Source organism: Metopolophium dirhodum, chromosome 4 (assembly GCF_019925205.1).
Source record: "Metopolophium dirhodum isolate CAU chromosome 4, ASM1992520v1, whole genome shotgun sequence".
Lineage (NCBI taxonomy): Eukaryota > Metazoa > Arthropoda > Insecta > Hemiptera > Aphididae > Metopolophium > Metopolophium dirhodum.
The window spans coordinates 10,599,326-10,625,334 of NC_083563.1; the positions used below are offsets into that span (position 1 = coordinate 10,599,326).

General features: G+C 31.3%; 1 protein-coding gene across 2 annotated transcripts in view; it reads right to left on the bottom strand.

Annotated features, from left to right (window-relative positions):
• Nucleotides 1-3,060: 3,060 nt before the first annotated feature.
• Nucleotides 3,061-26,009, bottom strand: part of LOC132942273 (profilin-like) — a 71,657-nt gene continuing 48,708 nt past the window's right edge. For both annotated transcript variants that reach the window (XM_061010544.1, XM_061010545.1), the window contains 2 exons: nucleotides 25,732-25,814; nucleotides 3,061-4,300 (listed from right to left, as the gene is read on the bottom strand). The gene's annotated coding sequence lies outside the window, so the exon portion shown is untranslated. The remainder of the gene's footprint in view (nucleotides 4,301-25,731; nucleotides 25,815-26,009) is intronic.

A 26,009-nucleotide genomic window follows, 5' to 3' on the forward strand; every position in this document is an offset into this window, starting at 1 on the left:
GACGACAAAGACAAATCTTGCCTAAATACTTACTACAATAATAACAATTTAATTGAATTTATAGCTACATAGGTATTATTTGTGTAGTTGATTTGTTATATCACATAAAATATAATGTATCCCGTTTAGCGTGCGAGGCAATTATTTACAGGTTAAATAATTAACAGAACAGATAGGTACGGATTATGATGTTTCTCTTTCGCGTTTGTCTAATAAAACAGGTAGTTTAATAATGACGTGTGCGTATAACGGAAGTCTAGGATGTACAACCTATCCACTGAATACAAGGCGATTCTTTCAGCGCAAAACATCACCGCCATCGTTTCTATCAACTTTCGACATTTTGGTATAGAGAAAAAAAATATTTTATATAATATTACACTATACAGATCACCTTGCAAAGGTATGACTTTTTGCTAATTTTCATCATAGTGATTATTTTCGATTCCACGGGCGGTAAAAGGTACATTTCGCCGATATTAACCTAACATGGGCGCACCGGATTAAATTTAAAGACACCCTATAGATACCCTATAAACATATTATATGTTTTCAAAAATCTGCCTAAGTGCATCATAAATATTGAAAAACCTAAAAATAGTCATCACGATAAAGAATTATTTTTTTTTACGAAAACATAATGTTATATTATAGTGTGTACCTACTTTAAATTACGTAAATACTATCGACCAAGATAACAATGTTCTGTTATGAATGAATCACCTTGCACGTATTTATACAAAATTCTCATTACTCCTCTAAATTACTCATCGATCACCGGTAAATCGCCCGTCATTTTGCCTTCCAGTGTACATTATTACTGCGATACAATCGTAATTAAATCATTGTTATTATATATATTATTGAAATTGTTCGTGTTGGCGGCGGCGCGTATAGTGCTCCGCACCGCTGATTTGCTGTTCTCACACACTTTGCTCACCGACCGAAACGAGCAATATGTATATATTATTCCATTACAGGTAGGCAGAATTATAGCTCTCCACGAGACACATCGTTTTGTGAATTATTTTTTTTTGTTTTTATTTTTGACATTATTTTACGGCTCATCGTGTTTCAATGAAACGGCACCGAACTATTCCGATACAGTCATCTAAACGCGACGGATTCGACGTTTTCGATTTTCTGGTTTGATGATTTAGCACCCGCGTTGCGTTATGTCTGGTCTCTTGATACCTCGGACGCTATTTAATTGTCCACGAAAACTCCGTGGGGATACAGAAACGATATTTTAATTGATAAGGTGTCTCTTGTTCTAAACGTCCCGCGACTTTCCCCGCGCTTCGTGCGAAACCAAAGTCTAGACACGTATATTGACGGCAAACGTCGTATAAGGGCTATAATAAAACTAAATCGTTTTGTTGAAAACCCCGAACCAGAGTCTGTGTTACGATCATTTCGCTAATTATGCCAATCACCGGTACACCGTATCTCGGCACGTATAATACGTCGAATATAGTTTTGTTTAAATCAGTATTTTAAAATAAATTGATCGTGAGTCGAAAAGTACAAAATCTGAACTACGAGTATAATTTCTGTACGCTTAAAGAAGACGCATACAAATAATTGATCGAAACTTTTACACCGAACGCCAATCTAAACTAACCTATATATGAAGAGTGTTAATTTTTCTTTTACAGATTAACTCGACGGAAATTACGGTCGCTCGACGAATACGGTCAATAGGTATTATATAATAGGTATATGGTTAAAGTTCAATCGGTCCTAAATCTCAATCGGTGGCCATACGGTGAAACGTTTTCCGGGAACCGCGGTGGACTGTGATGTGTTAGAAGTTATGTGCAGTCGAAGACTCGGTGAAACAATCAACGTTACGTCGGTACGACATAAATACATAATAAGATGGTACTTGGTGAAGTGGAAATGGGATTATATACCGTGGACGCGGGTCTTCAATAAATTGTGCTCATATATTCAAAAAAATAGGTCGCAGCAGCGCCACACTGGCAAACATTATACGATAAACCTAGTTATAGGCATTTATCGCAATTCAAGCTATAGTATATATATAATATAAGCCATTTAAGGCCCATGCATAATATATTATGTGTATCATACGTATAAATGTCCAGCGTATATATATTTAGTATTTCTCTCTTTCTATCTCTATATACACATATCGGTCGTTCGCTCGTACCCCTTTGGGGTGGGGTGCCGCCGAGTAAAGGACTTACGGAAATTTACCGAGGAAAACGGGCAAAGGTCGTACACCCTACGTGCGTGTAAGGGCGCGCGCACGCACGTCACCGCTGCAGGCACTGTATGTACGCATATATGTAATATATATATATATAATATGTAGGTATATATATATATATAAACGCGACGTGCACCACTGAGTCCGTTGCCGGCTGGCTAATCGTCGGCCGAATCCTTCGAGACGTCGGCAGGAGGAGAGTGGTGGCGAATTCGAAACGAGGGCCCTACACATTCATATTATATATATATACACACACCGTGTGTGTACCGTCGTTTGCAGTGTGTGTGTGTGTGTGTGTGTGTCGGCTCGTACATATATATATATGTGCGTGCGTGTGTGTGTATGTATGTATAATTATTGATTATTGCCTACGATTTCGCGAAAAAGGGTGCTTTTCGGGTCGCTTTTGGGAGTGGAAGGCGCGCTTGTGACCGAGGGGAGGCGCGTCGGCGGGGTGGTGCGATCCGGACCGCGCGCGGTGGAGAGCGGCGGACTGCGCTTGCACGCGACCGCCCGCTCGCCCTTCGGCCGGTCCAGGAGAGGAGGGTAGCATTATTTTTACCGCAATGAAAGTCGGTTGTATTAAAATCCCACGGCGGCGGCGGCGGCGGCGGCGGCGGCGGTACACGCGAGTGACGGGCGGGGGAGAGATATATCGGCAGGGAGACGATATCGGATGCTGCGGCGCGGGGACCGTTGCCGTTGGTAACCGTTCGGACGCAATCATGTGTAAAGCTCGCGCATTTACAATCCGCGCCCGTGTGTGTGTATATATATATATTACGTACGATGTGGTGGTAGTGGTAGTAGTAGTGGTAGTGGTGGTGGTGGTGGCGGTGGTGGTGGTGGTGGCGGTGGTCGTATACATTATTTTGCGTCCGGGACGAAATCTCGGGATGGAAAACGGTCCTTTATCCTTTCCTTATATTCTTTCTATTTTCTCCCCACCTAACGCCCGCCCGTCCGTGCTTTCTTTTTCCTTTTTTCGTTTTTAGTTTTTTTTTCCCCTTTCCACCCCGCCCGGGAATAAAGAGGAGTTTCCTTTTTATCGGACGGCAATATAACCTCCACTACCCACTTCCACAGCACCCGACAGCCAATATATATACACACGTTTTCTTTTGCGCCGAAGACGGGATTGCTTTTCGATTGGCCCACCATAGCCGACTTTTTTTTATTTTTAAGTTTTCGCAACGTGGCTCTCCTCCCACACGACACCTAACTGACTAACCCCATCGCCGCATAATATTATATCGTCGTATTAATACATACACGCGATTCTCTTCCATTCGTATACGACTGTATTATGGTATTTGTGTGAATATTATTATTATTATTGTTATACGTTATAAAACGGTTGCAGACGTGTACCTACTAAAAAAACATGGATTCTGTTTTCTATCGCTTTTTGTTCTACCAATACGCTATAATATTTAATATGGTATGTTAATTTTATATCGAACTTAATAAAATAACTAATCGACAAAATTACAAGACGCACTGTTATACAAAATATATACAATAAAATTTTACTCCGCTATTATAGGTGCCCGTGATAACTATTTACAACTATTTACTAACTGAATTTTAAATTTATATCAATATGATGACATCGTCTTCGCCTTGACTGGATGATGTGAAGGCGTGTAGCTGCTGTTTTATACCTGAAAAACTAATCAGCAGTATATTTTAAAATAACGATAACAACAGTATAGGTTGTATTGTATACAATTTTACCCTGTTCCAAAAGTATATACACATAACTTAACTTATGGTTGAAGACGATGTAGGTACGTTTGTGTTGAGAACCGGTGCGTCTTCGTAGCTGAACTTCAAATCATAGTAATATAGGAGACAAAAGGTTCTGAACAGTGTGAAAAAGAGCTGAAAAAAATAACTCAAATTATTAAGTGTTAACGGTCCAAAAAAATCGTTTGTTGAACAAATGACAATAAAGTCAGCTCAACAAATCACCATCTTGATATTGTGTTGATCATAGTGTGATGTATGAATATCCAAAAATCTCAATGTGATTTCTAATGTATTACGTTTCCGATAAACCTGTGAAAATAAATATAGTTGTATAGGTTAAATTTTATCCACAATAATATAATTTTCTAATACTTTTATTATAACAACAAATTAATGATTATTTAAAAGAATCGTAAAGTATATTTATGGATGTTTAGAATAGAACCGTTTACAAAAGGCCCATATACCTACAAAGAGTCAACAAATTGAAACGAATCATACAAGGCTACATGCCTATAAATAATTGGTTGCATATAATTAGGCATTAGCCCAAATAATAAATGCGAGGAATACAGTATAATGAAGTTACATAATAAATAATAACAGTAATTATATCTATGAATATAATTAAGTATGGAAAATGTGTTTCAACTTTCAAAAAATATTTAAATAATATAACTGATGATCTCAATTTATCATTTTGTTAATTAACGATTCGGTTCACAGTAAATGGCATTGTATACATTATTTAAATTTTAAATATGTATTAAATTAATTAAGAATTTTGAAAATTTAAATAATTTAAGAATAAATGAAAATTATTACTTTTATTACTTATAATATTTATATGTGTATTATATAGACATAATCTGTGCATTGAATGTTCATATAAATTATTATTAAACTATAATAATTGATAGTTTAAATTATTTAGTAAAAAAAAATTCAAACATTAAAATACATAAAATACTACCTCTTAACAAAGGTATTTATTTGTATATGTTACTGAAAATACGAATAACCCAGGCATTGTGTATATTTTAAACAAATATATAATATGTACGTAATAACATTTTTGTATTGTTTTTTCCTTATATTTATCAGGACACAACCTACCCAAACCCAAATAGTAATACATGAACACGTCGACATTTTTCAAATGTGTAGTGTTAATGCTTTATAATATTACACCGAGTATTACTTTATTACTTGCTCTGATGAATCTATTGGTATAGCTGTACGCCTGTACCTACTACCTATAATGGTTACTTTCTTAGGGGATACCCCTATATCCAGGTGTTACTGATACTAGATTACTACATGTCTACATCTGCTCACTGATGAAAATAGTATGCGATTGGAGCGTGCATAGCTTGGCTTTATTGTACATAAAACAAATGTAATTAAGTCAACTTTACTATTAATGACCTATGTGCACAGTTATCAGCCACCAGCTCAGAGTCCAGACTTCAGAGTGCTACTCGATTTCGCGGACAAACTGGTCACAGGTGAGACAATATTCAAATGAAATATAATACCCGTTTATACGTATTATATATAAATAAATCCGCAAAAATAGATCTTGGACGTAATCAATATATTTTAAGTACCTAATATAAGTAGAGTTACTATTATAGCAGGTACCTATATTTAGTAATATCATTTCGGAATCACATAATTCAAATCCCAAACTAGAAGATGGGTTGCATATTATTACAACCAAATTCCCCAAAAAAATCAAACCAATAACAAAAAGATGTATACGAAATTCAACACCTGTAAAGATAGGTGGAAATTAAACATCTGCACAATGTGGGCATCGCGATATCGTCTTCGGGGGCTGCGGTTAACACTTTTGGTAGGTACTAGCCACTATAGACTAGACAGAACCTACCTAATAATATTACTAATAATGATATGATAAATAATAATAATAATATTTGTATTATTATTATTATTATTATTATTATTATATTGTTGTACTTATCATAGACAAACTACTCTTAGATGATATAATAATGAAATATATGAATAAACTGTCGTGAACGTGTGCGATTGGACACGGGCGCGTGGACGGGAAAAATTTGCATTCCCACGACTGTCAACGGCGACGGACGAGAAAAAATCGCACACACGACGTGTAGGTTTAATATATAAACTGACATATATAGTTATAATGATAATAAATAATAATAATAATAACAATAATAATGACCGACGTCTAACCATGGGCGTTGCGATGTTGGTGGACTGGCGATTTTTTTCCGCAGCCTCGTCCGCCGGTCGCCGCCGCCGTTACGCACCGGTGGGTGGTCCGTCACGTTTCGTTCCGGCACACGGAAATTAACCCGAACAGATCCGATTCGTCATTATCATTACCATCATCACACCCTGTTTATTATTATTATTAAATTATATTATATCGACACACACACACACACACAAAGATTGTGTTCGATTGCTACTATATATTCTATTTTTTGTTGTTATTATTATTATTAATATTTTTTTTATCGTCCCTACTTTACCTCACACGTTTTGACCGTACACCATATAATATAATAGTAATAATACATCGTATTGTGTCACCACAGCCGTCGACTTCGGTGTCCGTTCGTCACAACTTCGTAGGTTATAAATGATTACAGTTGTATATATAACTCGCCCCTGGTTTGGGCTATTGCTGTTGTTATTACTACCTATACTGTATATGTATAATATATAAACTATAAAGTGCTCTGTATACGTGTATGGCCAGCTGACCAGTAATGACCGTTTCCATTTCCCGTCCGGACGGTTCTAAAGGAAATCAAAAAACTGTATAAACCTATATACGGGTACAGTGCTACACTATACGTATTATGCATACATTATATTATAATTTATAAGGCTTGGAAGTTATAGAAGCTAAAAAGGCATAATAATCATGGAAATATGCAATAAAAAAAAGTAAAATATGCATGAAAAAATGTTAAATATTCAAAATAAAACAACTAATGTTGTTCTTGATGCGCACAAAAACTAATGGAAAATATTATGAAAAAATAAGTTTATAATACTTAAAATATGGTGGAAAATTGGTTGGCATTTTGACATTTTATTGAACTAAAAATTAATTAAAAAAATATTTTTTCAGTATTTGTAAAGTTGAATACGAAACAAATACATCAATATTTTCTTAAGATTTTCTAAAGAAATTCATAATTGACTGTGACGATAACAATAAAATCATACGCTAAATAATATTGAGTTCTAAATTCAACAATATTTAATCTTCCTACACAGGTTAAAAAAGAAAATATTATTTAATATGCATAATATAGGTACGAGTGGAAATCAAGAAATATGGTGTTTTTCCATAATATATTATAAAATTGACAAAATATGCATTTTCAGTTTTAAACTCACCATTGTTTAGTAAACAAAGATTGTTGTAATGTTTTATATACCTACGCTTAAAGAAACTATACCGAGAAAAATCAAAAATTACTTTTTCCAAGTCAATTATAAGCACGCGATTTCAAACCAAACAATAATCCACGAGAAATAATTAAAAACTATTGTCTCACTTTACATAAGATCTAAAATTAAATGTAATAATAAAATATTCTGACTATACACCGGAGTTAGTGTAAGATACTAGACTACCTATACAATATGCTATATCGATATATAGGCAATATATATATATATAGCAATATACCAATATATATAATACTATAAAAAAATTCTCAGGGACGAACCCCTCTTAACAAAGGTCTCCGCTACTGATTTGTACGAAATACTAAAATTCAACTTTCTGACATCATTGAATAGGTACAAAGTTTATATAATTGTTCAGAAAGCCGTAAAAAGACTACTTATATACCTACTTGTAATTATATAAGTATTTCTATGATAGTGTTTTAAACCATTAATAATCTATAATATCTATACCAAATTAAAATTTTGAACTTAATAAAAAAACTTGGTTAAATCTAGATTCAAAAAAATTGTAGTGAATAATAAAACAATTGAGTTTAGTAACACAATTAAAAAACAAAACGTTTAGATTTTGAATTTATCGAAAAAACATAATATTTTTTTAGATTCTGGCCGAGTGACAAAATAAATTTTAAAATGATGTGTGTTTTTTTTTATTATTATTTGTGTGGCTATTGTATCTGTGTACACGATAAGTAATCGAAATTATGCTTCGATTTTCAACTTCAGTATCTTATTATATGGCCATATGGGAAAGTGAATCTAGTTGGTTTATTGGGTGGCCAAAATTTAAAATTCCCAGTAATTTTCAATAGCGTCGGGATAAAAAATTAAGAAAAAACTGATATTTTTACGCAAAATCGGTTTTCAACAAAATCAATTTTGGTTTTTGGTGTCATTCTAAAACAAATGACCGTATGCATGACATTTCACTCAATGTTTATATTAGCATTTTCTATACACCATAAGATTATCAAAATATTTTGACTTGTTTTGAGCTGTTTACGGAATTTTCAGTTTCCAATTTTTTAGTTTTTTTTTTCTATAGATGTCAATATAATTTTATTCTTTGGGTCAAAAAGTTTGAAAATGTATTACAAGACTCCTAATATATTGTTACAATGGCAGTTGAAAAATATTAAAAATACATAATGAACAACTTTTATATAAGCTTATAAAGTTCAAACTTTGACAAAATACGTAAAAATCACGAAAATGTGTAAATTATTTAGAGTTAGATATTCATAAAAATTTTATTTTTAAATCTAAGATTTGAAAATTGAGTACAAGATTCTTTATAAGTTTGTCTACCTTTATAAAAAAAAAAAATGTCTACTAGAAAGTCAAATTAAACTTTTATGAGCGTTCAAAGTTCAAAAATTTTATAATATAGATATTTTCATGAGAATTCATATGTTGAGATTCTCTTATTTTATAGTAATTCAAAAACGAATTATCGTTGATACTTGAAATTTACACCATGTGTTTATTTTATCAAAATATTTTGACTCATTTTGAGCTGTTTACAGACATATTCAATTTTCAATTTTTTTTAGTTTTTTTTTATATAAATTTCAATTAAATTGTATTTGTTGGGTCAAATAGGCGTGAAAATGTAATACAAGGCTCCTGATATTATATTGTTACAATAACAGTTTATCAATATTAAAAATACATAGGCATACATTTTTTTTTTATAAGCATTGAAAGTTCGAATTTTGATAAAATGTATCAAATTTTAAATTTAAAAATGTTTTTGTAGTTATAAATGTATAAAATGTTCAGCTTTGTTAGCAAATTGGTGTTGGATTGAAAATTTAAAACCAGGTTCCACATAAATTACTTTATTCACAATAATATCATCAAATATACTTAGTAATATCATAGGCTGACAGACGCCGACATCGTTTAGAATCGTTTTTTGTATACAATGATATTATATTATTGGATTAAAATTTAACATCATGCATCACACATAATGATTACAGTGACCCACTTGTTACCTACTGTACATCAGAGCGACACCTACTTGCCCACCTTTTTTGCGATGATAGTGTATTGATTTTGTATATAATGATGTGTTATTTTTAGATTTAAAGACACTTTTTCTAGTAAGAAGCATGCTTAGTTTTTCAACTTTGAGGATTGTTTCTTGTATCAAATTGGATCTAGTTGGTACATCAGGGGGCCAAAAGTAAAAATGTACAATATTTTGTAACTTATTAATTATTAATGAATCATATAAAATTCCTGGCAAGCAAATCTCAAATTCTCAATTAATTGTCTTGCATATTAAATCTATACCTATTTATTGTGGGTTTCATTAAAAGAACTCGATCCGATGCGCTCAATGAGATATTTATCAAACGAGCGGTAGAATAAGAAAGGACCGCGAGAATGTTTTCCATCACACCTCGTTTATTGTAATATCACTATATCAGATTTGTTTGTGACTACATACGATACGTCATAATAAATATGATTATCAATAAATATATAACTATATTATTAATATAACAACACTATCCCAGGCAGCCCTCCACGCGCGCGCGGCCGCGTCGCTTAAGTATAGGCAGTCACAATCACAAGAGTTAACCAACCTTGACAATCACACCGTGCACGTACTACCCTTTTCAAATTAAGTCACATACCGTGTATAACCTCATTAAAAATTATGACAGGTAAATCAGGTGGCTAGGATAGGTTATCACACGCTGGTGGTGGCCAACACACACACACACACACATGGTATTCTGATAACAATGGACATCGAATAAGATACGTGTATAATAATAGTAATAATAATATTTTATATGTATGTGAACGAGCTATTTGTCATTATTACGACAACACTAAGACGTCTGTCTCATCTGTTCTCTCTATCTCCGACCCACACTCTCCCCCGTTTCGTTTGTTCCGACAAACATCATAATATAATAATAATAATAATAATAATAATAATAATTGTATTGTGTATAATAATATCTACGAATACTGCCGTCATTGTTGAACATAATGATATGTATACACATATTATTATTATTCCATCATAATATATTATTATTATATTATATTATATTATTATTATTGTTATTGGGAATGCTACTTTTTAACGGCCGTAACGCGGAGACGGCACACTATATTTTTACTAAACGCACCCGACCGACGCGACGACGGATGGTAATGAAGTGCGTGGAAAACGGTCCTAACTGCTCATGCAGGATCCGCCGTCGCCACTATCGGATTGAGTTTTTATCCCTCTATCCCCACCGACGAGACAAAAAAAGCATATCGAAACGGCATAATCGTAATAAAATAATAATAATATAATATAAAGATGATGATAACGTCGTTCGAGACGGAATTGAAAACGTTTTTATCAATCATAGATTTCCACACGCGCACGCACAAACTCACACTCGCGACCAATGAACGTTAGGAGGGACGACGACAACAACAACAACAACAACAACAACAACAACCGCGACAACCACAACCACGGCGACGATGAGAGATGGAAGCGAAAAAAGGGAAGACCATATTAAATTATCGTCTATTTCGATTTTCTCCTTTATTCAGTCATTATTATTATTATTATTATTATTACTATTATTATTATCATTATTTATTAGTACTACTAGCGTATACCAGTGGTATTGTTATTTATATGTTTTCAACGGTCACGATTAGGAAACGCGAAAGAATCCAAACGAAAGCATTATAATACGATACGTTATTATTGGACACGTGTAATAAATCGGATGGGCAAAAGAAAGAAAAAATGCACTTAAATGTAGATCACGTCCGTTGTATCCGTCCGTGCGTCCATTTTACCGATATTTTTCATCTGGCAATTATCGCTGGGCACACCAGTTCGGGTTGTCGGCCTGGGTGACTGATCAGCATCCTTATAGCTCGGGATTTCTGCGGATCGAAAATTACTATAGTTGTAGGTTACCGCGTTATATATTTTTTTAAATTTGACAATACAAATTAATGGTTATTTCTGTTTCCTCAAATCCGCAATTACTGCGGGCATAATATGCGAATCGATTTCCGATTTCATCAGTTATTCCTACATTATGTACTATACACTATAATACAATTATATATAGTACCTATAATAACACAATACTATATCCTCCACTTAAATCTTACGTGTTAATTCAATTACTATGTATGTATACGACTAAAAAAACGTAAACCCCATTTTAGGGTTTCAATAAATTCAATGCACAAAAGTATCTAATTGGCATGTAATTCTTGTTGACATATAATTGAATACGTATATAAAATATCTAAATAAAACATTTCCTATATATACCTACGTAATATACGTAATAATATTATGTATTTCTTTGCAAAATATGCAAATTGTATAAATAAACAATAATAATAATAATAACGAAAAGAAATCATTTTTGAGAAATTTAGTAGTTTAGAATTTTAAGAGTCATTCTGTTTAGGAATATAAATTAAATTATCCGATTACCTATAACTTGGTAACTTAAGTTCAGTTACTTGGTAATTATAGGTATGTATTTATCAAAGTAGCTAGAGTACAAGTATATATATATATATTATATAAGTAAGATAGCATACAAGGTACTTTAGTCCTTATTCTAGCATCATCATCATTTTCTTCCTTAAAATTGCCAAATCGAGAAAGCCCAACGAGTAAACGGAAATCCGATACGGATCCACAGTAACGAGTTAAGCAGTAATGGCCCCCGTTATATTTGAACGCCAAAAGTTTATAAGGGGCTAAAGTTTAAAGCTTAAATGTTTCAATGGGTACTTTATTGCTTTGATAAAAATCAAAATATTAGAAAATAAACAGCAGCAAAGTAATACGATAGTAGGTACCTAAATAACAATTTGTTTTTGCCATGACCTATTTATAGTATTGTTGTTTATGACAAAAAGATATACGAATGCTAAATATTTATCTATCAGATATTATGCATTTATACATCAACCAAAAGATATGCATTTTTAATGTATTTCGATGCAATTTAAATAAATAATCATTGGGCCTATTATAAATATCAATAAAAATAATGTTTGTTCTCGTAAAAACAAAATGTTCCTATATAAACGTTGAAATGTATAAAAATTACAAATATTTAAGTTTCAATTAATTGTAAGTATATCTTATAATTCTGTTCAAGCTCTTGAAATAATGAAATACAATTAACTATATAGAAGTCGCTAATATAATATAATCGAATACTATTTAATAATAAGAAAAGTTTCTGATTCGTCGAACGACACAAAAACCAAATTTATCAGAGGATATTTTTTATCATACAACAAACAAATGTAGATTAATTATTTCAATAAAGTACGGTGGTGAAGTATCAATTTTGTAACGAGATTTGACGAGAACATTATTAGTAATTACGCGTAAGCTGGAAACGAAGGTACTATACACATATAATGCGCGAGGCAATGACGAACGTATTGAATTACAAATTTCGAGTACACCCTTGCAGATAGGTAGTTGGATTTATATAATTTATTTATGTATAGAGAGAGAGAGAGAGAGAGAGAGACTTAGAGCTATATATATATAAAGAACCTTCATTACGTTGGGATAGCATTCAACACATCCGGTCGCCTGCAGTAGTTTTTGCTAATCGGGACCCGCCAAAAAGCTCGTCACTCGGCACGTTCCCTTATTTCGAAAAAGATTCCTTCCGGACTACCCCTTCCCCCACACGCATACACCCTTAACCTCCACGTACGGCTGTATGTCCGTCTATCCGTCCCGACTAGTCCACCCTATACTGCTATAGTCTTCCTCCCCGGACTATTACCAATCCCAGGGTCAGTTATAATTGGAATGATATCTCCGGCTGGACAGTATATAAGCATCTCTTTCCCTAACACGAAGCCAATCAAAGCGGTAAGACTTTTTTTCTTCATATTGTACACACACACACACACACACACACACACACACACACACACACACTCGATATGACGGTGTCTTTATACCCACGCGTATCTCGTCTGCCTGGACGCATTTCCACTGTCCTCCCATTCAAGAAGTTTTAATAACTACACGGCACGCACAAACACGAATATTGACGAACTTGGGTCTGGGGTTTCTAAAACGAGATAAATATAACAATAAATACTAAATCCTGCAGGAGGGAAAAAAATTATGAAAAAAAACAATTGATAAAAAACACACATTGCGAGACACATGCTAATACTTCCTGGTTTCTAAAATTAAATGTACCTATGTATGAGTCATCTGATAAAATGTAATATTTACAAAATAATTGACATTAAAAAACCGTTAAAATAACTTATAAATCCTGTTATAAATCTACTGCACTTAGATACGCGGTCATTACGGACGGTTAATTATATATTATATTTTTAACAAATTAGATGTAAATAGTAAATTAGTAATGTGTTACATATATAGCGTATACAGTACATATACAGACAGTTTAACCTCCAATGGTAATATTTTTTTAAGAATCAACAATAAAATTGTTATTATATATTATAGACGCCATTAATGTCTAATATTATGCATGACATAATTTATTTTATGGCATCCAAAGTCATGGTGGACACGACAGCATGTAACAACAGTTTTACATGCGTATATTATATTATGATAATATTGATTGTATTATATTTATTGATACTTATTATTTTATGTGGCGTAGGTATCCATATAGAAGTCTAACCTAACCTATCTTGCGGGCCTGCAATTGGTGATGCCGGTTGAAAATAATAATATTATAAACGAAATATCACGGGCCGTACATATTATATTATAAATTTTATTCGCGTTGACAGAACTCGTGTAACGTGTCACTCACTGCAGCGCGCGCACACACATAACACACACACACACACACATGATACATACATACTTGTATATGTATTTTATATATATATATATATGCACATTTATAAATTTATACGCGCAAAATCCTCGGGGAGTGGCGGACTGACGAAAGGAGTGGCTTTTGCAGCACAAAAGGGATTTGCACCCGGCCGAGGGGAACGCGATGCTTTATTCATGCGGCGTATCTGGCCGGGACCTTTGAACTTTTTGCAACGACGACGATCTAAGAATAAATACATATTGAGCGTAAAGAAATTTGTCGGAGTGCGGACGGATAACGGCGCGGGCGACTGCACCCCCCTCCGGCTGTGACTACTATACGTATAGCCCCGGCGACAGCGGCAATATAGAACTTTTCTTTTATTCATGTTTTCCACCAACAAAACCCTTCCCACTGCACGCTATAGCATCCCGCCACTTACACGCGTTGATCGATTTTTTTTTCTTTTTTAGTTATCAGATTTGTCAACGAAGCGAACTCGGAATGTTGTGTCCCTTATATAACAGGAACCCAACACTCGGCAGTCGTCTGCACATGACCGACAAACACCATTCTCGATCACAACGCGCCTATGTCACCGATGCCATGATCATTATACGTTCAGATTAAATACATTAACGTAGTTGCCAATACTACAATGCTTCAATATGGTTATATTTACTTATTTATTTAAACAATTGTATTTGCAACAATATAATATGTTATATGCTCGTATTTCCATTTTTTCCAATTTACATTAAACTTATACTATATATAAATTCAATTATAAACATAGGCTCTTATTGAAATCCAACGAAATGTATTTTTCACAATCCTTATTACTTATGAAGTAGGACTCAGATACTCAAGTTTAACTGTTTCAGGCATTATAGCGTGACCAATATTATCAATTATTTATTATTCATCAGAATAATTGAGCGCAATGATTGTGTGAATACATTTACAATTTAGTGTGATTTGGGCTTATATTTGTGACATAGAAATAATTTATTAGGAAAATGCCCAAAAAATATCAGGTTTGTTATTAATAACAATTTTAAAACAAAATGCGCAATTATATTATATTAAGATGGTAAAATATGTATTTTTTTAAAAAAAAAGAGTGGCAAAATTAAACCCCAACTCCCTAACAAGTCGTGTTTGTATATATGTACTGTATAATAATTAAAAAAAGTATCCAATAGAAGTACCTACCTGTTGCCCATTCAATTTATATTTTAATTATTCATTTTTATTAGTATTTTTTCTATCTATTTGAGTATAAATTCATTCGTTGCCACCCTGTCCTTATTCCTTATTCTCTTGTTTAAATATTTATTACTGATACATTATTAATAATGTTATTTATTAAATGCCTACTATTGTTTTAAAAGCCGAATGGCCTTAATTTATAAGGAAAATAAAAAAACAATTAAAAAATATTTTAAATAGGTAATAAATTATAAGTACTATTCGTCAAGAAAAATATAAATAAATTCATAATAATTTATGTAAGATGTAATGCATACCTATAATACGTATAGTATTTTTAATTTTGAAAAAAAACAAAATATGTTATAGGTATGTTTGTACAATTGATAGAAAAACATCCTAAAAAGTAATTATTTGAAAAGTTAGCTTCAGAAACGAAGTATTGGGCATTCGTTTCGTTTCGCTCACTTTGGTGCAGGTCAATATTTTATTACTAATAAAATGAATCATTGCATTCAAAAAATATATCCAAACGGGGTCTTGTTTTACCAGAAAATGGTTAAACGATTTTAATGTTCGATTTTATTATTTATTATTAAAAACGTCCTTTTTGAATAATACCATTTATATTACGTATCAAAATATGTCCACTCGATTGATTTGGTACGTGAACGGTTTTGACCACTTTTACTATGTTATTGCCTCAAATAGTATGAACACAAAATAATTTTAAAACTTGCAATAAATCCGCTCAAAATCTAAATTTAACTATAATTGTTGTGTTTGATTGAAAGCTTTAAGTAGGTTAATTACTACACATTATCTACACTAAGTCACTATACGGATGATTTGTAGGTTTTACAAATTGCCGTCCATCTATATTATATTTATGTAAGTTTTGTCTCATCAAATTGTTGCTTGTGTGAGTTAAACATAAATCAATAGATGTTAAGTGTTCAAAGGTGTCTGCGTACGCGATCAAACGGCATTTATTCCCTCTCTCGCCAAAGGAAAAAACCCATATCCTTTTCCACTCGTAAACGTTCGAAATAAACCGAAAGGGCGATTATCCCTTATGTATAAAGCTCCCCGGGCTTTTAAACGCTTTGGTATTCCGATCGGTCTTGGTCCGGCTGACAGACCCCAAAAACCGACACGTCATCATATACACATGGACAGTGGGTGGGGTCCAGACATTCAAATCCTCTTATTTGGACGTCTCCCCGTTCTTTTCTACATTTTCCTTTCTTCTATGTCTTCACTCTCATACACGCACATTTCTCCTTGTGACCCTTGGCAGCGGCTGGGGAGCAATTGTTACTGGCCTTGAGGGGTCATCTATTCTGAAAGTTGCAATCCCTAAAGGCTATGTCAATTCGTTTTTTCTTTTTTCTTTGCTTCTGCGGGGCCCTTCTGTATCCTTAGGCACCTTTGTCCTACCCGCTTTATATGGCTCCCAATATTATTATCATGACTATAATATTATTATTATTATTGTTTCCGGCAAAAAGATTACACCTTCTGGATTTTCCCTTTGTTTTACAAGGCCTTGCGAGTCTTCCACCTGACGTGAATCGAATCCTAAAATTCTATTTGTACAACACTGCAGTCGTCAGTCGACCATATGCATGGCCCTTTCGAGAAAATAATAATCGAACTCACGACCGTGAGTTAATTCCCACAATTGTGTAAGACCATCAAACGATCCAAATGAGTCTTTTGAGGGTTAACAAAAAATACATCATATATTCTATACCTACGGGCTACGATTTGCGTTTAAAATAAATAAAGGATATTTGGCTTCGTCATTTTAACATATTATAGGCGATTACAAAAAAAAAAACAAATTAATATTTGTGCTGAACAAAAAAAAAACTACTTATTATAATATTATGAATTTAAGCTAAAAATGAAGAAACTACACTTATAATTTAATCAATGAAGAAGTAGTCATAATATATATATATATATATTATATGTATAATAAAACCAATTTTGTGTTGTTAGGTTTAATATCATTAGAGTGAATAGACTATACCTAGACATTATTATCAGAAAGTAACCTGTATTTGAACATCGGTTTTTTAAGATGTTTTAAATTTTAATCAAGTTATGAGCATTTTTAAATTTCAATATTTTACATACTATTACATCAATAACTCACTTAAAATTTGAAATATCGTAAAACCCTATGCACTCATACAGTTCACACTTTCACAGATATCTAATGTTTTTACTTATAAATTTGATAATACGGAAAATTCGCTTTAATATTAAAGCTAACACAACAAACAATTTGTTATGTTGTACGTCTGAAAAAGACTGACGTCGTCATCAATATTTTACAATTATAATTTAAATGTGTCATATTATAATATACTTTCAATTTATAATATAATATTATTTTTACTTATTTGATTTGAATTATTTAAAGATACATAGATAATATTTTATGGCTAAAATTTCACTATAATTATAAGTAATAAGTATAATACCAATGAAATGTGGACGGAGTGAGGTTGGTTAGGTTCTATTTAAAAAAATGTTTTCATTAATTAATGTAAAATACAAATAGCTAATCTTTTAAATTTTAAATTGAATAGATACCTATTTAATTTTTTTTAATCGTAGTATTTTATCATTGTTGTTGGAAATGTTATAAAACCAAGATGGAATACTTTATGGGTGGTTAATGTAATTCGTCGACTAATAGTAGGTATATCGCGTATTCAAGTTTATACGGTGACAAATAAAAACGACATATTTTCCATTATACTTCTCTTTTGGAGCGAGTGTGGCTAACGAAGCGATTAGTTGCCGACAAAAAAAAGACACTACAAATTGAAATCTAAAAATCCACTTGTCCGTAATAGATATTCCGTTCTCACACAGTTTCGTTTAAATTGGTCGTGAAATATCGGCACACATACACATAACAATCACAAATCATATACAACAGTAATATAATAAGAGCGAAAAAAAATACAAAATATAATAATGGAACAACACGCGTTTTATTCCTATCAATCAGATGCCATTATACACGGATGTAGTGTAGTCTAATTGAATATAACTGTAAATGTCCAATATTCTGGGTCGGATGCAGTTTAAAATATCAAAATAAATTTTTTTTCTTTAATAATGTTTTTGTCATATCCCCCCCGATAGTTATACCTAACTAATATCTGGATTTTATTTTATATTGTATACTTTGATCTAAAAACCAAAACCAATACGAAATGTATATGTACAAGAAACCATATAACTACTTTTTATACTTTATATAATTCTCTTGATTTTAAAATTAGCCAATAAAACAATTTAGAATGAAAAATATTTTTGTAATATAATTTGCAGATACAACTATATCTACTAGTACAGAAGAAGCTAACAGAGCAACTACAGATAAATCCGTGGAAAGAAAATAATTAACATGAATTGAAAAATATTAAAAAGACAAATAATTGATACTTTTTTTTGTTTAATATTACACTTGTATTATTATTTAATTATATAATTCAATATAATATAAAATTATATAATTTTTTACTTAGAAGGTATGTACCTACTATAATATTATATACAAATCTAACGTGTATTATTAACTATTATTTTTTTTTTAATAATAAACATATTTGTACCCAATTACAAAATGACAACTTCATTTAACTAGAAAACACCTATCCGATTACTGATTTGACTAATTCCTCCATTACAGATTCACTTTTCTCGTTTCAAATCACTCTCATTCATGTGCAATAATAATTAATTAAATAATATTATTTTTAGTTTCAAAATGGGAACCATCATACTTAATTAACCATTTGGGGAGAGCGCATTGAAATACGATCTTAGATTTCACGAAAGTGTACCATTTTTCTCAATCCACTCAAAATCTGTGATGTGACATTATTATGGATTTCGAAAACTACCGGTATTTAATTTCCAATAAGCACGCAATTCTCTTTTCATTTTTATCCCTAGCTCTATAATTATGAGTTATGATGTACAAAGTACCTATATTACATAAATCATGATTGCAATCGCTGATAGTATATGTACCTACTACAGTACTACCTACTAAAAATGTTAACGATTGTAAATTCAAAACATTTAAAATTTATAATTATAAAATTTAAGAAGTTGAATTTAATAACTATTTAATGATTGGTTAGTTTTAACAATAGTATAATTTGTTGAAAGGTTATAAAGTATATACAAAGACATGTTTGAAATTGAATACTAAGACTACAGTAATATTATATAAATTAATAAACTACAAAATTATAACTGTTCGTTCATTGTAATATATACATTTTTTAACATAACTTTAAAATATATTAAAAATAATTGCATTCAAATATTCAACTGTACAAAATAATCTAGATTCTTATCCTATTAATTTAGAATTATTTTTATTCATTGTTTAAGACACTTTTTGATATTTATTCTTAATTGAACAATATTATGTTAAACAAAATTTAAACAATACGTGCGTGTGAAGCATTATAGAATCATAAATAACGGAATTGAAATTTCCTTCCAGAAAAGGAATTTTAGTATTTATAAATTTTACAAAAATATATTTGATGAGATTGAAAATAATTATTTTTATCAGATTACGCTTTTATTACTAATTAACAATTTTCATAATTTAAACAAATAATTTTTTTTTTTAGCTTCTAGTAATAACTATAATAGCTGAAGCAAATAATTATTGGTTTATTAAAAGAAAATATAATGGGAAGACTAAAATATTCAAATTAAATTGGCTAAAGAAACAATAAATAAATTAGGTACAGTAATTTAATTTAATAAAAGAGTGTTAAAACGAATGACACAGTTGGAGATTTTCTTTTCTTTTCTCATTATTTGTGTATTTTTAGTTGCCATACAATGATATAAATGGTATAAAATAAATTAAAGAGAAATTGTTAATTAACTAATAAGTTTCCCTATTATATATTGTTTATGCGTTCATTAAATTGGCATTTCCTTGTATAACAATAAGATTTTTCTTAACATTTCTTACAAAATAATGGGTTATATTATTGTTTTCAACATATTCGATAAATATAGTATTATTTTCAACAAAACGTTTTTAATGTACAACTCAAATGACGCATTTTTATTTTGTAGAAGTTTACCGATGAATTCTATCTCAGTTGTCGACTATCCGGCCTAGGGCGTCAAACACAGAGATAAAAAAAAAACTTACTTACTACAGTTGTAGACACACAAACATCAAACAGGAGATAACCCTGTTTGGCGACGAAGAAAACTCCGTCCCTCGGAGGATTGTTTATCACATTGTGGGGAATGTAACTAAATTCTTCTTCTTTTACCCCCCCCCCCCCTCAGGACATAGCTCATTCTTTTGTGTAATAAAATCGAGACGGAAAAGCAATTTCTTTAAAGAAAAATCTGAGTTGTGTGAGTATGTGTTTTTTAACGAATTCGTATGGTTTTTCCTTTTTTTTACTTCGACAAACAGTTGTCTAACGAACAGACTTGTTTGTCTTTTGATATATACCCATCTTCTAACAGACTAGTAAAAAAAGGAACGGTTACGGTTTAATTAAGCCTAAGTTTTACTTTGGGGACGATAGTCACTCGCTTGACGGAATTTCGAAAGCGCAGTAGAGGAAAAAGTTTTTGACATTTCCGTCTTATCGTTTAATTATTTCCAATGTGCTATTGACTAAAATATATATAGGGAAACAAAATGGAGTATCTTATGTGAGCGAATCACTGCAACCACTAACAAAAACATTCTCGTTTAGAAAACATCTATAAGATACTTTGAAATAAAGACAGATAAAAGTGATTTTAAAAATTAAAAGTTTCAAGTTGCCTTTTTATAAAATGTTTAAACTTTCAACGAAATTATTACAACACTTAATTTATCAGCTTTCTTAAGTGATAATTATTTAAATTGCGTATACATTAAATACCTACATATTTTTAATACAAATAAACGTGAAGTGCCTTTTAAGTTTAACACGAAACATTTTAATGAAACACGCACTTCCGCACTGGATATATAAGGATATATAACTAAATAGGAACTCATCAGTCACCTCACTTCAGTTTCCTCGATAGAATAATTAAGACTCGCTGCCAGCATTAAATTATTATTTAAAATTTAAAACTTATTCATCATTATATTAAAAAAGACTCTGATATGAGTTCGGTTTACTATATTACACAGTATCCATAAGTTATTTTTAAAATGTTAAGTCATCATCTGAAAATAATGGCTGTGTCAAGATTTCCATGATTATAATTTATAACAAATAAGATGTAATTAAAATTTGTTAATAATTATTAATCTAACTCTGCATATTTTAGTAAAAAAAAAAAACGTTAAATCACATATTAACAATGACATATTTAATCTAAATAATTATAAAGCAATTTATTAAAAATATCATAGTTCTTCTTAAAATTAAGTTCTATTATTAATAGAAAACCAACTTTATTTCCAATGAAAAATGCAGAGCAAGATATCCAATTATATTTATAACTAAATTTATAATAATGCTTGTAATAGGTACATTTTCTGGTTTTAATTATCTTGATGGTAATTTTTTTTATTTTCTTAACTACAGTAATAATATTTTTATTTTTATTTTATTGCAAAAATGTTAGCTGTTTTTCAACAGCTGATTACATTTTCTATGTAATTACTAAAAGTCTGAACATTTTTTAAAATTATCTACTTAAATAAAAAAATCCAAAGTTCGATTTAAATTCAAAGAAGTAACAATGTATATGTATTATTTAGATATAATTGTAATTTGAAATGCTTAAATATAAAATCTACCTTTATATAATTAGATAATTATATTGTATTCGTACAGTTGTTAAAACTTTAAAAGTGAAACACAACTAACCAATCACAACAATGACTCGAAATTTCAGAAGTTCTTACATTCTAATTTCCGTGTTAATTATTTTTTTAGGTACCCGCACTAAAAACAATAAAGAATCGTTAATTCTTCATATTATTACAGGTTATAGACTTATTATATCGGACAAACGGGAGAGGGACGCGTATAGGGAACCTCCACGAAGATAGTGAATTAACAATAGACGTAACAATCGGGCGCTCCATGGAACATAACCACCAGTTAATTCCGTTCACCTATCCTTCCAACACCGGTGCCGGAGAGAAGAATTATGATGGAATTATGATCAGGATTAAATGTTCTTCGACAGAATTTCAAAAATAAACGATACAATCACAAGACGGTTTTCATTTCTTTATATATATATATTTGACAACATCACATCTCACCCGGTATTATAATTGACCGTAATGAATGATGGAACCATCGTTTTTCGCAGCCAATCAAAATTACCGATTCTCGAATACGACGATAATTATTATTTCACGTGATAGTTTATATAATATTATTTAATCTGAGTGTGTGTGTGTGTGTGTGTGTGTGTGTGTGTGTGTATGTGCGCGCGTGTAATATAACACCTATATAATATATATATAGGTATATATAATGCCTGTAACGATATTACACACGGTGCGTAAATGTAAACCGAAGCAGGGAAAGTCGATAAAGAATTAAAGCCCGGGCTCTGGCTGATGGAAATCAGGAAGCGATCGTTTTGGCCAGTTGCCAAGCAACCAGCCCAGCTAACGGCCAATTTGCGATTAGCGCACGCTAGTACAATCGTTTTGCACACTTTATCCCGACCACCCCGTCGACGGTGTATGCACGTCATCCGTCGTCGTTTAACTCCCGAACGACCAATAATTTATTGCGCGAACCAGCGACCGGCGGCGGCGAGACGGATTTCCCTGTTGCACTCGATTTTTATTAGTACATATTATTATTATTATTACTATTATCATTATATTATACACTATTTTGCACCGCAGATAATCGGTCGACAACGATTTATTAACAATAGGTATAACGTCGTCGCGACGTGTGACATTATCGACTCCCGGATCCTCCGTGTTATATTAATATAATAATATATACAATTTGAACTGATGACATTATATTCTACGAGAATGTAATTATTATGAGATTCCGATCTAAACGGACAACGCCGTTTTGGTTTTATATACTTTAGCGGTCGCGCTATTTAGGGTTATTTTTTTGGCGTTACACTCCAAAGATTGCGCGGAGAGCCACCTGCGCTTTTAAATGTTATCACTTTATCAGTAGCTGTTATATATTACACACACTAAGCGTAAGGAAAATCTACCGACCATTTCCTTGCTATAAGAACACTACAGTACTGCAGAAATCTTTATTTTAACTTATTTGGAATCGTTTTTTGAGTATTGCTATCTATACTACTATATTTAAATTTTGTTACGGTAACACGTCACTATCTAACGCTTATATCAACGAAATTACAAGAGTGTTTTTAAGTAATCGAAAACGTTAATACTTCATTCTTTGGGGGGGGGGGGGGGGGAGTATAATGTAGTGGATCACATATATGGGATACCATTACATACTATATAAACTAGGAAGTAAAAATATAAGTATTGATAGTGAGGAAGAAGGCTCGCTAGACATATTATAGTCATCCGGGTAAACATATATATTATATGTATACAATACAATTTTTAACATTTATAAGAATCATGATGTCATAACATTTGATGTTAAGTTTTTTATAGTTTCGGAGCAACAACAATCCGCAAGCCAACGAACTTCGGACAACCATACTATTCGTAAGTCTTTCGTTATTTTGTATTTCATAAGAACTGTGTATTAATAAAACCATTGGTTATATAACCAATGATAAAACATATAAACTAGAACTTTGTATTTTATCTATTTTTTCTGAAGCTATGAATTACGGTTAAAATATACTTCAAAAGGCTCTGAAAACCGTCACTGAATTACCTATGTTTAACAGGTTCCCCAACCCCATCAGGTACATAGAGTTTACACAGCTAGAGTGTATGGTCGCCGGTCGGGACTCGGAAGTGATGGTTAACATTAGTAACATTGTCTAACATTACAACCAACTAATAGGTTAGTTAATAGTTAGGTACTGTAAATGTAGGTATACAAAGGTAGGTACATGAAAAATGATTGGGACACGTTTTAAACTTGCACTTTCCTTACATATTATAAGTAGGTAGGTATGTAGTATGAATAAAATATGATACATAATATACAATATTTTTTTTAATTTAATCACACGCGATTAAAATGTAATTTAAAAAAACTACGACCACACGGCGTTTTTAATAGGCTTTTTACAGTACACCAGTGTCGAGAGTTGGTTTTCTCGGTATTAAATTATAAGTATACGGTTTTACAATACCCCTACATCATAATATAGTACCTACCTATTATATAAGTAGGTATGTCAAGTAAGTTAAAATCATTATACAGTTTATTACACCTGAATGCAATTTCAAGTAACAGAAATGAAGTACCTATCTATAATTAGCAGTAGATTTTATTTATCATCAAAAATTCATAGTTATAATTTAAAATGTATGGAAAAATTAATATTTATGATACAGTCTTGTGAAAATGTATATTATACATTAACCATTAAATGTACGCAATCTACTGTATATTTTGATAGTCAGTAACATAAGTAGTATAAGTGATAAAAATAATGAATAATGACATAAAAAAAGACAGAGAGAAGAGGCCTTCTAGAGGAGATACTTCAACGTGAATAATTAAACATATAGCATAATATTAAATAGGTAATTATTACTATATATGTATATGTACTACAAAGGTATGGCTTGCCTATATTATTAGTAAATGTCATAAAATTTTCAAAATACTCAAAGGTTAATACTGGTGTTTTATTACTCTCAATTCATACAATATCACAGCATACCATGAAGGATTAAAATATCCTTAAAATATAGATGTTTAAAATATACTTCCAATTAAATATAATACCTAACGTATCCATACAATTTACAATTATTCCAAAAAATAATATTGATCTACCTAAACGGTATTTTATGGTATTTTCACAACTATGAAAACATAATTTGGTAATAATTTAAAAATAGCAATAATATGTTTACATACAATTAACATTATAGTTTAATATGACGTATGCAAACATATTATTAAAATTTAATTTAATAATGGATTGTCCGTTTTTTATATTATTGTATAGTTTTTAATACATATTTCAATAATTCAATTATAATTTAAAATTACTTACCATAATACTATTAACCACATTCAAATCTGTTGTTATTCATTTTTGTTATTCGTCCACAGCTCAAACATGATAATTGCAGCAAACTAAAAATACATTTTTAAAACGTTCAATAAAATTGTTTGATTGTAAAATATATTAAATTAGTTAAAAAAAAATGATTTTTAGTTAGAATATTATGTATAATGAGATATAATTTGTATTTTTGTTGTAATGTATATTATGTAGTTCCTATCTAATAGGTAACATAAATAAATAACTAATAATAATATAGTTAGTAC